The sequence below is a fragment of the Cervus canadensis genome, chromosome 9 (genome assembly GCF_019320065.1).
Source record: "Cervus canadensis isolate Bull #8, Minnesota chromosome 9, ASM1932006v1, whole genome shotgun sequence".
Taxonomy (NCBI): Eukaryota; Metazoa; Chordata; class Mammalia; order Artiodactyla; family Cervidae; genus Cervus; species Cervus canadensis.
The window spans coordinates 4739833-4752374 of NC_057394.1; positions in this window are offsets into that span (position 1 = coordinate 4739833).

Below are 12542 nucleotides of genomic sequence, written 5' to 3' on the forward strand. Positions count from 1 at the left end.
AATAGGGACCATGACCATTTTATTCACCCATTTTCACAGCAGGAGCAGAGAGGGATGCACTGAGTGCACAAAAATTCACAGATGGAACCCCTGGCCGTGTGGCGTGATGGTATTTGAAGGTGATTAGGTTCAGATGAGGTCGTGTGGATGGGCCCCCCCACAGTGGGATTAGTGCCCTTATGAAAAGAGGGAGGGACAAGAGATCCCTCTCATTCTCCAGATGCTTGCACCATGGAAGACCTTGTGAGGACATAGGGAGGGAGAGGGCATCACCAGAACCCAGCCTTGCCGCTGGCCACTGTTGGAACAACACAGGCTGGGCGGCCTAAGCAACAGAGATTGATTCCTCACCATCCTGGAGACTAGAGGTCAGAGGTCAGCCTCTTATTCCCTTGGGGGTAATGTGAACTGAGGTCTGATGGGAGAGTTAAAGGTCAACTGGACGAAGAGGAGGTGATGAGAAACAGAGGATTCCAGGAGAGGGAGCCATGGATGCCAACACGGGGTGGCGTGCACAGCAACATGGAGAGACAGAGGTGGGGAGAGAGGGGTAAGGCTGGGGGGCAGGCAAGCAGACCCCGCTGAGCTTCATCACACACAGTGAGGACTTTCATCATCATCCCGACCTGACCCCACCTTAAGAAAGGTTTCTTGCCTGGAGAATTCCACAGATGGGGGAGCCTGGTGGGCTACAGTCCTCGGACTCACAAAGAGTTGGACAAGACGGAGCAACTTTCACTTTGGGCTTCTCTGGGGGCTCAGTCTGTAAAGAATCTGCCTGTAATGCAGGAGAACCCCGTTTGATCTTCCTGGGTCAGGAAGATCCCCTGGAGGAGGGCATGGCAACCCACCCCAGTATTCTTGCCTGGAGAATCCCCATGGACAGAGGAGCCTGGTGGGCTGCAGTCCATGGGGTCGCAAAGAGTTGGACATGGCTGAACGACTCAGCACAGCACAAGAAAGTTTACCCTGACTTCACTAATGAAATAATTCTCTCACTCTTCATTGTTAGGGAACCACCTACCTCTTCTTAGAAGCACCCCAGTGGTTACTTGGATGTTTATTGCTATAATCAATTCTACTAGCTTCTGTCTCTCCCACTGTATCCTAAGCTCCCTGAGGGCCAGAGCCAGGCCTCCTTGGTCCTGCAGTGGCCACTTGGCTCACTGTGTTGTCTCCAGCATGAAGGGCCATACCTGACCCAACCAGACACTCAAACAGCATTTGCTGAATAAATGAACAAAGGAAAACTATGTACAATAATCATGAAAAGGCTGAGGTTCCCTCGTGCCAAGTTCTATCATTGAAAGATGAGAAGATGTGGCTGGGTTCCTTTCTGTGCCTTTGCAGACTTTTTTTTCCCCCCAGTTTCTCTTCCTGGAATCAGTTAATACCATGAATAAGTTTAAGAGCCAAACTCTTGAGACCCAGCCCTAAACAGAGCACAGTATTTGTAAACATTTAACCCAGGCCACCGTCCCAAAGAGCCAAGGTTGGCGTGCACTGCAAGGAGTTTCTTTGTGGGTTTTAATTGAATTGAGGGTTGGAGGTCCCTCCCTACCACAAATAAAAAATGTTTTGAAATCACTAGAAAACTTCCATGTTTGAACCAACTCTCAACTTTCACCCCTTCCTACCACAAAGTTCAAAAGTTGGCAGTCTCTCGAGTTTAACTCCCCAAATTCGATTCTGTCCTAAGCTGGGCTTTTCTATCTATAATGGTGGTTACATAGGTCAACCATTGTCTTAAACCCCCCATCCTCGATTCAACATTATGGAACCCATAAACCCACAAGGAAGCATTAGCAATTCAGAAAGAATGAACCATTTCAATAGGAACGCGTTTCTTCCTCCAGCCTCCGCTAGGAATCAGAAACACCTAATGTCAGCAAAGCTAGCAAGGCCTGTGTGGCCGTAACCTGCACATCTTTTCAACATATGAGGGTTGTGTGATGTGAAGAAAAGGATGAAACCGTAAAGATCTTTACGGCTCCGTGCCCCTAATAATAAGCTCCATGCAGGCAAATATTTTCACCCGGGTTATCCATAGCCTAAAACGGCTCCTGGCACATAACTCAGTAAATACTTCTTGAATGATGAACGAGTAGATGGGTAAATGAATTGAAAGCTTAGTATAAGTTCCAGACACTTTTCTAAATACTTGATGTGGTGCAGCTCCTTTCATCCTGACGGCCACTTTATGAGGTGGCCACTAGTGCGTCTGCTCTGGGATGAAGAAACTAGAGGGAAAAGGGCCTACCTTGTGCAGGCCCATGGAGCTTGATGGTCACTTTTTAAAGCACATTTATTGGTTGGGCCCTGCTGGGTCTCTGCTGCTGCACTGGGGCTTTCTCTAGTTGGAGCAAGTGGGGTAATCTTGTTGGGGAGCACAGGCTCTAGGGTGCTGGGGCTCGGTAGTTGGGGGCATGGACTTTAGCTGCCCCACGGCATGTGGAATCTTCCCAGACCAGGGATTGAACCTAAGTCCCCTGCATTGGCATGCTGATTCTTAACCACTGGACCTGCAGGGAAGTCCTGAGGTCGCTTATAAGAGTGAGGCTGATACCCTCTCTGGCCAGACCCTGAAGCCGGTGCTCTCCCAGGTAACAGGCCCAGTTCACACGGCCAACCCACACTCTATGCCCCCAGGTCTACGCTTCCATGTCATATGCACACCCAGCTCCATACATCTTCCCTGACTTCTAGGCATGGAGAAGAGCAGCCCGGCACATCCTACCACTCACCCCCCGCCCCCCCAGTTAAAAGAGAGTCCGTCTACTTATGGATTTTCTGTGCTGGGCTGAGTCACCCACCTGCAAAGCGTTCTATAAGCAGAGCAGGTAACTGGCAGGAGTGACAGGTCCTCGGGCTGAAGTAGAAGCAGCTATTCTTTGCTGGGGTCGCTTTTCCGTATTCACTGGCTTCACTAGGCTGTGCCTGTGAAGTGAGGTCATGCTTCTTTTTAAGGCCTGAGTACTTGTGGTAAAGACCCCAGGGCCTTCCTGCCCACGTCCATCCCGACTTTGAGCATCCACGCCGTTGTCTCTGCTCTTCAGGACACGGCATCTCCCAAAGGCAAAGCCCTGTGTAAGTTACCCCACTTTTTCTTATAGAAGGAATTCCACCTCTTTCATCTCCCCAGCACAAATGACAGCAAACGTAGACTTTCACAAGAATGTAGGGGAGGTTCAAGGTCAGCAGAGAGATGGCCCCCTGGGTCACAGTCAGTCCTGGAACTGGGCACTCAGACTCCCAGGCCCCACCAGATCTCAGCATCCCTGCTCAGCCCAAGACACCCAGCTGGGGGCCGCCACCTCTGTCTCCATCAGTGGATATCTCTACGCATCCCAGAGAGAGCTCCCCAAACTTGTCCCACGCTCATTCCGGCGAGAGTAGCCACAGCTATTTCCTCCAGGGTGGACCCTGGGGCCCACCCTTTAGCATCAAATTCAGCAGGCCTGGACCAAACAATGACAGTAATTCACAGAGCAATACCCGAAGTCTGACGGATTCAGTGCTAAGTAACACCATGTGTGGGACCCACCAGCCAGATCCCAGAAACTGCTGAGTCCAATTCCATTGTCTGCGTCCCACACACGGGGAAAAAACACCAGGCCTGCTGGCTCACACCAGGGTCCAGGATTCCTACTTACCATCTAAGTGCTTAGAGAGGAACTCACTCACACACACACACACACACACACACACACACCCCAGGAACTAGCAAGGATCTGTAGACACAAAGCATTTAAGCCACGATTCAAAGGGGAGGAAGAACACGGTACACCATTCTGCAACAACGCAGCCTTGGTAAAGTCCACAGTTTTCATGCCTGGGCGAACAGTGATCCCCCCGGCACGACACATGGACCCTCACGTGATGCTGGGTGTGCAGGGCTGTCCAGAAACGGCCCACCTGCCCTTCCACACCCACTCCGCTCCCCACCCTCTGTGTTCTCCGACCCCCTGACCTGTTTGGTATACACAGGTCATGAAGCTCCACTTGGGCTTGGCCTATGAGGAGTCCAGAGGGAGCCTGGGAAGAAAGGCAGGGTCTTCATCCCCTCTGCTCCCTCCCTGTGTGGTCCCCCTAACTGGCTGTGCCTCTTTATCCTCCAAAAGCCATCCTCTCAGTGTGATGCTCAGTCGTGTCTGACTCTTTGCAACCCCATGGACTGTAGCCCACCAGGCTCCTCTGTCCATGAGATTTTCCATTGCAAGAATACTGGATTGGGTTGCCGTGCCCTCCTCCACGGCATCGTCCCAACCCAAGGATCGAATGCAGGTCACCTGCATTACAGGTGGATTCTTCACCGTCTGAGCCACCGGGGAAGCCCTGTGATGCTCCCAGGTCCCCGTAACTACCCTCACCATTGTCCCCCTGGGTCTGGGTGATGGGCAGCTCTGGTCGGCACGGGTTACTGCTGGGGCTTTGGGGCTCCCAAACAGTGCGTCAAACCTTTGTGAAAGGTCCCTTCATTCCACCCTCCTTCACCCTCCGTCTCCTGGGGGGGTGCCGACCGACACAAGAGTTTTCCCGGAATAGAGCCGACGACTGAAGAGCTGGATGTGTCTGAGCAAAAGAGGAGGCTGCTGGTAGCTCCTGAAAGCTGCCCACAGGGCAGCGATCCTAAACCCCTGTTCTCTTCTGTCTCCACCCAATGCTCTCTTCCTCCTGTTGCAGCTGGGCTTTTGTTCCCGAACACAATAAAGAAAAGAGTCTGGAAGGGACCAGCATGAGTCTTGGCACCTACAGGCAAGATATATTATTATGCTTGTTTTCCTCTGACCTGGAAAAGAAACAGCAGGAGAAGGAGAGGAATGTGCTTATGAGCTGGACAACCTCCATCCCAGCCTTCCTAGTTCAGGGCTTGCTTTAGGCTTCCTTGTTTTATAGGGAACATTGGCTTGCAGGCATATTTCTTGCCTTTTCTAACCACTTGCTTTTTAGATATTATTAAATACGTGCTCCTAGACAGAGGTTCCATTGCATTTTTAAATTTTAATATTTATCAAATGATTTGGAAATGTCCCTATGGAGCTGTGTTAAAAGGGCCCTCACATATTGTCATGATGGTATGCTCTTAGCCGAGGAATGGGAATTGTCGGTCTCATGAAATACCCTTTTGGGGTCGAGGAGCTGCCTGCTCTGCTGAGGAGACAGTCCAGGGGATCAGATGGGAACAGAAGTTTGGGGCGGGTGGGGGGCGCTCTAGGCTACCCATAGGTCTGGAAATCTAGAAGCAAACTGGGGGTCAGGCGGGTGGGATCACTGTGCCATCGGCGGCACGTGGCCTGCCACTGTGCCTCTCCCCCTCTGTCTCTGGGTGGGAAGGACAAGCTGGCTGTGGAGACTGCAGGGAGGAAGGAGCCTTCTCTCTCCCTGCGGGGGGTTTTCTGTTCTCCCAGGAAGGCTTATGCAGGTGAGTGTCCAGAGTGCCCAGTGCATTGGTTTCCCCATGCCCGGAATCCTCATCTACCCCACTGTCGGGTTTTTATTTTTAGTTAATTTATTTATTCATCTGTTTGCACCGGGTCTTAGTTGCAGCATGTGGGATCCAGTTCACGGACCAGGGATCGAACCCCGGCCCCTGGCCTTGGGAGCGCAGAGTCTTCCCCACTGGACCACCAGGGAAGTCCCTACCCCCCGTTTTTTGTGCTGATTGATTGGTTTGGATCATCAATTTGACCTTGGAAATTGCTTCCCAGGTGGTGCTAATTACGGTAAAGAAACTGGCTGCCAATGCAGGAGATGTAAGAGACGTGAGTTCGATCCCTGGGTTGGGAAATCCCCTAGAGGAGGGCATGGCCACCCACTCCAGTATTCTTGCCAGGAGAATCCCCAGAAGCCTGGCGGGCTGCAGTCCATGGGGTCACAAACAGTCGGATACAATTGAAGTGACTTAGTACACACATTAGCAGACATGCGTGTCACTCACACAGTCTTTGCCTCCTTAGTTTTTGAGAGACTGACTTCACCTCCTTCATTGATAGGGACCCTCAAGCCTCCTGATCCCACCCGGCCCTGCATGGAGCAGAAGCATCCTTCATCCCACTGTGGCCAGGGTCCCTTCCCAACCCGTCAGAGAAGGTAGGGGAGGCAGCAAGAGGTGGGTAGAAATAGGAGGACAGGAGGATGGAAAGAGATCCAAGATGCCCATCCCACCAGATGGATCTGGAGAAACGGCCTCGTTCGAAGTAAGAGGACCTACATTCAACTCTAGAACGCTGCCCTCACTTAAACCTCCCAAACTTCTATGTCCTCAGTAGGGAAACAGAGACAGTGACATCACTAGGCTGATGCAAAGAGTAATGGAGAGAAGACAGGTGCAGGCGTCTGGCACCAGGACGGTCAGGCAAGGGGCACACCGTGATCAGCACGATATTAGAGAGAGTGGATTCTTTCTGTTCTTATTCCATGGAATGCCTGTCATTTCCTCAACAGGAGTCTGCTGGACATCTGGTCTCTGGAGGAAAGGGCTGGAACAGAGCACCCTCTGTGGACACCGAAACAGTTTTAGGGGCTAGTGACGCGGCTCCAAGGAAGCGTTCCCCAACTGCTCTCCTGCAAGCAGGAGTCTAAAAAAGGATGGAAATGCGCTGGGTGAGATGGGAACAACGGGGAACACGGAGAGGTCCAGAACCACAAAATCTGTAAGACCATGAAACACAGAGGCCTGTTAGCCTAAAGAAAAAGAAACTCTAGCGGAGATGACTAGGCACCTCCTTTCTCTCTCTTTTTTTTAAGATCATTTTTTATGTGGATAACTATTAAAGCCTTTAATGAACTTGTTACAATATTGCTTCTGTTTTACCTTTTTTTGAGGGTTTTTTTGACAGTGAGGCGAGTGGGATCTTCGCTTCCCCACCAAGGATCAAACCCACATCCCTGGCACTGGAAGGTGAAGTCTCAACCACCAGACCCCCAGGGAAGTTCCTTAGGCACCTTCAGTAGTAACAACAAGGATAATCTGTTACTGAACCCTCACTGGATGTCTTCTACACATTTTCCTCAAATCTTCCCCACCGCTCTGTCGGTCAGGTCTGATAACCAGCATTGCAGAGAGGAAGAGACTGAGGGTCAGAGAGGACAGGACCCTGACTGCCCACAAACCTCACCGCCTCCCCCTGAGAGCGGAGTGCCGACACAATGGAAAACAGGGCCGGTTTCTTTTCGGGTCGGAGGCATGTACCTGGGAACAATGGGTGGAAATTACAGGAAGACAGATCTCAGTTTGATAGCAGGAAGAACTCTGGAAACCTGGGGGTGCTCACAGACGGAAGGTGCTGCCGTTGGAGACGCACAGTTTCCCATGACTGGAGAAACCTAAGCATTGTGTGGAAGTGGGGGGAGGGGGTTCTGGGTAGGGCGCTGGAGCCGCAAAAGCACCTCTGCGTTAGATGACTTTGTTTTTTTCTTTCCTTTTGGTTGCACCACATGGCACAAGGGATGTTAGTCTCCTGCCTGGGAATCAAACCCCTGCATTGGCGGCCTGGAGTCCTTATCTCCGGACCACCACTAAGTCCCCGTGCATTAGATGACTTTTATAGGTCCTCTGCGGTCTTTTCCAACGAGTCAGTTCTTTGAATCAGGTGGCCAAAGTATTGGAACTTCAGCTTCAGCATCAGTCCTTCCAATGAACACCCAGGACTGGTCTCCTTCAGGATGGACTGCTTGGATCTCCTTGCAGTCCAAGGGACTCTCAAGAGTCTTCTCCAACACCACAGTTCAAAAGCATCAATTCTTTGGTGCTCAGCTTTCTTTACAGTCCAACTCTCACATCTGTACATGACCACTGGAAAAGCCATAGCTTTGATTAGACAGACCTTTGTTGGCAAAGCGATGTCTCTGCTTTTTAATATGCATCAAGGTGGGTCACAGCACTTCGGTAATGTGTCCAGCCTGTGAAACGACCGGCTCCCCAGTTCAGAGGAGAGAGGGCATCTTCGCTTTCCCCGCCATGTTCCTGCATGGTGACTGAGCAGCAACTCTGATGTGCCGGGGCTCCAGAGAAGAACTCCCCGACATCTGCCTCCAGCCCACCCCGTAAACTGAAGTGCTCTCAGTTCACAAGCTTTCAACAAGCCCTGAAACCCATCCCACTGTTCCGTGGGTGATCTTAGCTGGGAAGAGTCCTGAGCCCTTACCCTCGAGAGCACTGCACCCAACTTCCAGACTCTTAGGATCATGCATTTGGGCGAAGTAATTCAATATCTCACAAAACCCCCAGCAAAACGAAATGAAATATAACATGCGAAACAGAACAACTTTCTTGCACACAAAACTTTCAAAAGAGAGCCAGCAAGTGTGTTCTAGACATCTCACAAAGTTCATATTGTTTTGTGAACCTCTTTAATGAACCTGTTATTATGCTAGGAGAACGCAATAAAACATCTGAAACCTGAAATTTCCTATTTTTATCACCTCCTGTAAAATTTTCAAAAGGGCCAAAATGATTTGTTTCAAAATGTGTACAGAAATAATTGGATTGAGGGTTTTCATGCCAATTTTCCACTTGGAATGAAATCTAGAGACTGTTACTTCATAAACCACTGCAACTATGAGCACAAAATGAAAAGGGTAAAATATTATGAAATATAAGTATAATCAAACATAACGTACCCTGGAAGGAACCATTGATTTACCATCTCCTGGTGTGGGGTTCGGCACAGGGACCTCTTTTACATCACAAATAATTGGTTTTAACTGAATCCCCTAATTACTTCTGGAAAGAGAAGCATTATATACATGAACTTCTGTGTGTGAACACATAATACTAAAATACTAAAGTGCAAATCCTACATTGCTTAATTTTTAAGCACAATAGTATTCTGGATTGTTCAGAAGAATGCTATCCTCGGTCCCTTAATTTTCTCTTGGCAACACAAATCCTTATTCCCTGTTACAAAACTCTGGCACAAATCAAATCCTTGTGTGCCAAGCCAATACATTTTAGCATACAAATTGAATATAAGAAGTTTATTTCAGATTGTGATTTGTTGTAACAGTCCTGCCAAATGACCAGGAATTAATCATACGCCCAAACGTGTAACTGTAACAGGAAGATGTTAGTTATCTCATGATTTCAGATTTAATTTTCAATTCGCACCTTTTTGAAAGTCATTCTGGAAGATCGGTCGCTTAGGAAACAGACAAACCCTCCTCGATTGCAAATCAAGTTTCTGGTGTGGGGGGCAATCTTTCCCAAAGCATTCATCTCTGTCAGTGTATCCAGTGCACTGTCTTTCATGAACAGCTTTCACAATTAAGTAGAGCAATTCTGTCTACCATCTGGCTATCTGAGCAAAAAGTTTTTTTTTTTTTTTCTCCTATGTGAAAGTATAAAACTGATGTGTCCCTTGGACTAGACATATAATCTTTCCAAGGATATTGTCCATCTCCTCGTCCATTCCCAATGGATGGAATTTGAGATGGACCAGTCATCAGAGGTGAAAGGAATGGAGTCTAATTTCATATGTTTACTTAAGTTGTTTTTAAAGGACATAGGGATTGGAATCACTTTTTTTTAAAGAGGACCACCATCCCTGGGAACTGGCCCAACATTTACTTTTTCCTATGTGACAATTGAGCACATTTTCAGGAGAAAACACTGCCTAGTGGAGGCGGCAGGGGTCTTATTTAGCTGTCGCAGATGTTGGCGGTTAAAACCACAGCTTTTACTGGTTGATCTGCAGTTCGAACCCCTTCGGTCACACTTCTAACCACATAGGTTTATGCTCACATGCTAGATAAAATCACAGTTGGGAAAAAAAAAAGGCATAAAAAGCCACTACAACAAGAGTGTGATCTCTCTTTAACTGCTCTTTTAATGCAATGGATTGTCTGCATGGATTGCGTTGGCTGAAAAGCTTGTCTGTGTTTTCCCATGTCATCTTCTGGAAAAAGCTGAACAAACTTTTTGGCCAGCCCAGTCCAACATGAGTGTGGGTTTCAGCCACGGAGTGGGTCTTCCCTCCGTCTTTCTTCCGCCCCGCCAGAACAGTACCCTGGGCGGTGGAAAGCACGGTCAAGGTCGCAAAGCACGAGTACGCTGACTCGTGGGGCTGTGAAAATTTTAGGGTGGTCGTTTCTAAAACACTTCAACCACCAAGAAAAACTTTCTTAAAGAAATCTTGTCTGTGTTCTACAAATAGTAATTGATAAAACTGGTGCCCATGGGGGAGTAAGGAGCAATCTCATCTCTATCATGCAATCTGGTAGAAACTGAGGCCACCCAATTCCAACGAACTCAGCCTAGAATCCTGAAGAACAAGATAGAATTTTATGTGCTCAATCAAGCCGCAGTGAAACACTATCCTTTTAGGAAGAACTGATGTTCAGTCGCTAAGTTATGTCTGACTCTCTGTGACCCCATGGACTGCAGCATGCCTGGCTTCCCTGTCCATCACCATCTCCCCGAGCTTGCTCAAACTCATGTCCATCGAGTCGGTGATGCCATCCAACCATCTCATCCTCTGTCGCCCCCTTCTCCTCCTACCTTCAATCTTTCCCAGCATCAGGATGGACTGATAATCAATCAACAAGCCCTAAAAGGTCATGGAGATCTACTGCAAAGATCAGATCAGCTGATGCTTCAAAAGCTCAGCTCTGCTGCCCTTCTCCGCTGGAGGGCCAACTCCGGCACAAGTGCTAAGGTGCCAGCCGGGCTGGAATCCACCCTATCGCTTCCTCTAGGCAAGTGGCTTCACCGTCCTCTGCCTCAGTGCATCTCTGCAGTGAAGATTCTAACAGTGTGTTCCTTGGCATGCTATTGGGAAGACTTCGTGCATTAATGCGTGGGTGCTAGGTTGCTTCATCTGTGTCCTACTCTACGCCACCCCATGGACCGCAGCCTGCCAGGATCAAGAATGCTCCAGGCAAGAATACTAGAGTGGGTAGCCATTCCTTTCTCCAGGAAATCTTCCCGACCCAGGGATTGAACCTGGGTCTCTCGAATTGCAGGGCAGATTCTTTCCCATCTGAGCCACCAGGGAAGCTGCATTAACACTCAGGTAAATGAAAGAAGAAAGGTCTTTCTCTCAGCCCTTGACCTACACTGCTGACATACGGAAGAGAGAAATTTTTTATAAAGACTCAGGAAATAGAAACATTTGAAAGTGGTGCCTGAGGACAGCTGGAGGGGAAGCTACAAGCCTCCCCGCGCCCCTACGAGGCTGCTCCCCCACCCTGTGTCCCCACGTCTCATCCTGTTCTTTAGTTTTCCGGCGGCAAGAAAATAGACCCTGCTCCTTACAGAGCCCATCCCCACCTCTTCCCAGTGGCTCAGAGGGAGGCTTTGAGATTTAACAATGGAAGGGAAAAAGAGCCGAAGACTAATTGATTCTAATGACTTCTGCCTCTTGATAGGAGCCTTTGCCTTTAGCTCAAGGTTAAGCTCATCATTTCAGACCACGTGACACTGGGTAACATTTTTTAACTGTAGAAGGCTCTTCCTAGTCTTCTTCATATCATCCAGCTCACCTCCCCTCTTTTTTTAGTTATATTTTAGGACTACAGTTGCTTACAGAGCTTGTGCGTTTCTGCTGTACGGCAAAGTGAATCAGTTACACATACATGAATCCACACTTTCTTAGGTTCTTTTCCCATATAGGTCAGCACAGTGTACTGAGGAGAGTTACCTATGCAATACAGTAGGTTCTTATTGGTTATTTATTTTATATATATATATGAAAGTGAAAGTGAAAGTCGCTCAGTCGTGGCTGACTCTTGTTGACCCCATGGACTATGTAGTCCATGGAATTCTCCAGGCCAGAATTCTAGAGTGGGTTTCCAGTCCCTTCTCCAGGGGATCTTCCTGACCCAGGGATCCAACCCAGTTCTCTCACATGGCAGGAGGATTCTTTCTATGGACAGAGGATCCTGGCAGGCTACAGTCTATGAGTCACATCTATTTTATATATAATAGTGTGTATGCGTCAATTGCAATTTATCTCACGCCCCTCTTCAATTCCCCTCGGGTGACCATATGTTTGGTTGCTAAATCTGTGTCTCTATTGCTGACCCCACTTCTTAGGACTATGGTCAGCCTTGGAAATACAGGCATAACCTAGCATTCTAACCCTAGGGTTCTCTTTCAGTAAACTAATTGATTCCACTCAAAAGGGCAATGTGACCAATGTCAGCTTTACAGAACCAGCTTCATTCAGATTGCAATTTAGATAAAGATGATCAGCTTAAGTTTATTTTCCATCAATTGTATTGTCATGTATGATAATAGAAAAAACACCTAAAAGTCTTGATTATATGACAAAGTCTGATTTACATAGAAGTAATTTTTGGTATTTAATTTCTTGTGTCTGTAATCAAACAATAAAGAACAAATACCTCACGATTTCCGAATGGACTGTCTGTTGTGCTTAAATCAGAAGCTGGACCTCCTCTGAGTGGTAAAGCTGGACTTTCTCTCCTTTCAGCATCTTTTCTATTTGCATACCAGCCTGGCAGCCTGAGCTGCCGTGACCCAGGCTCCCTCGAGGGATTTACCGAGCCTGCCGCTAGGGGGAGCAGAAGGGAAGGCAGTA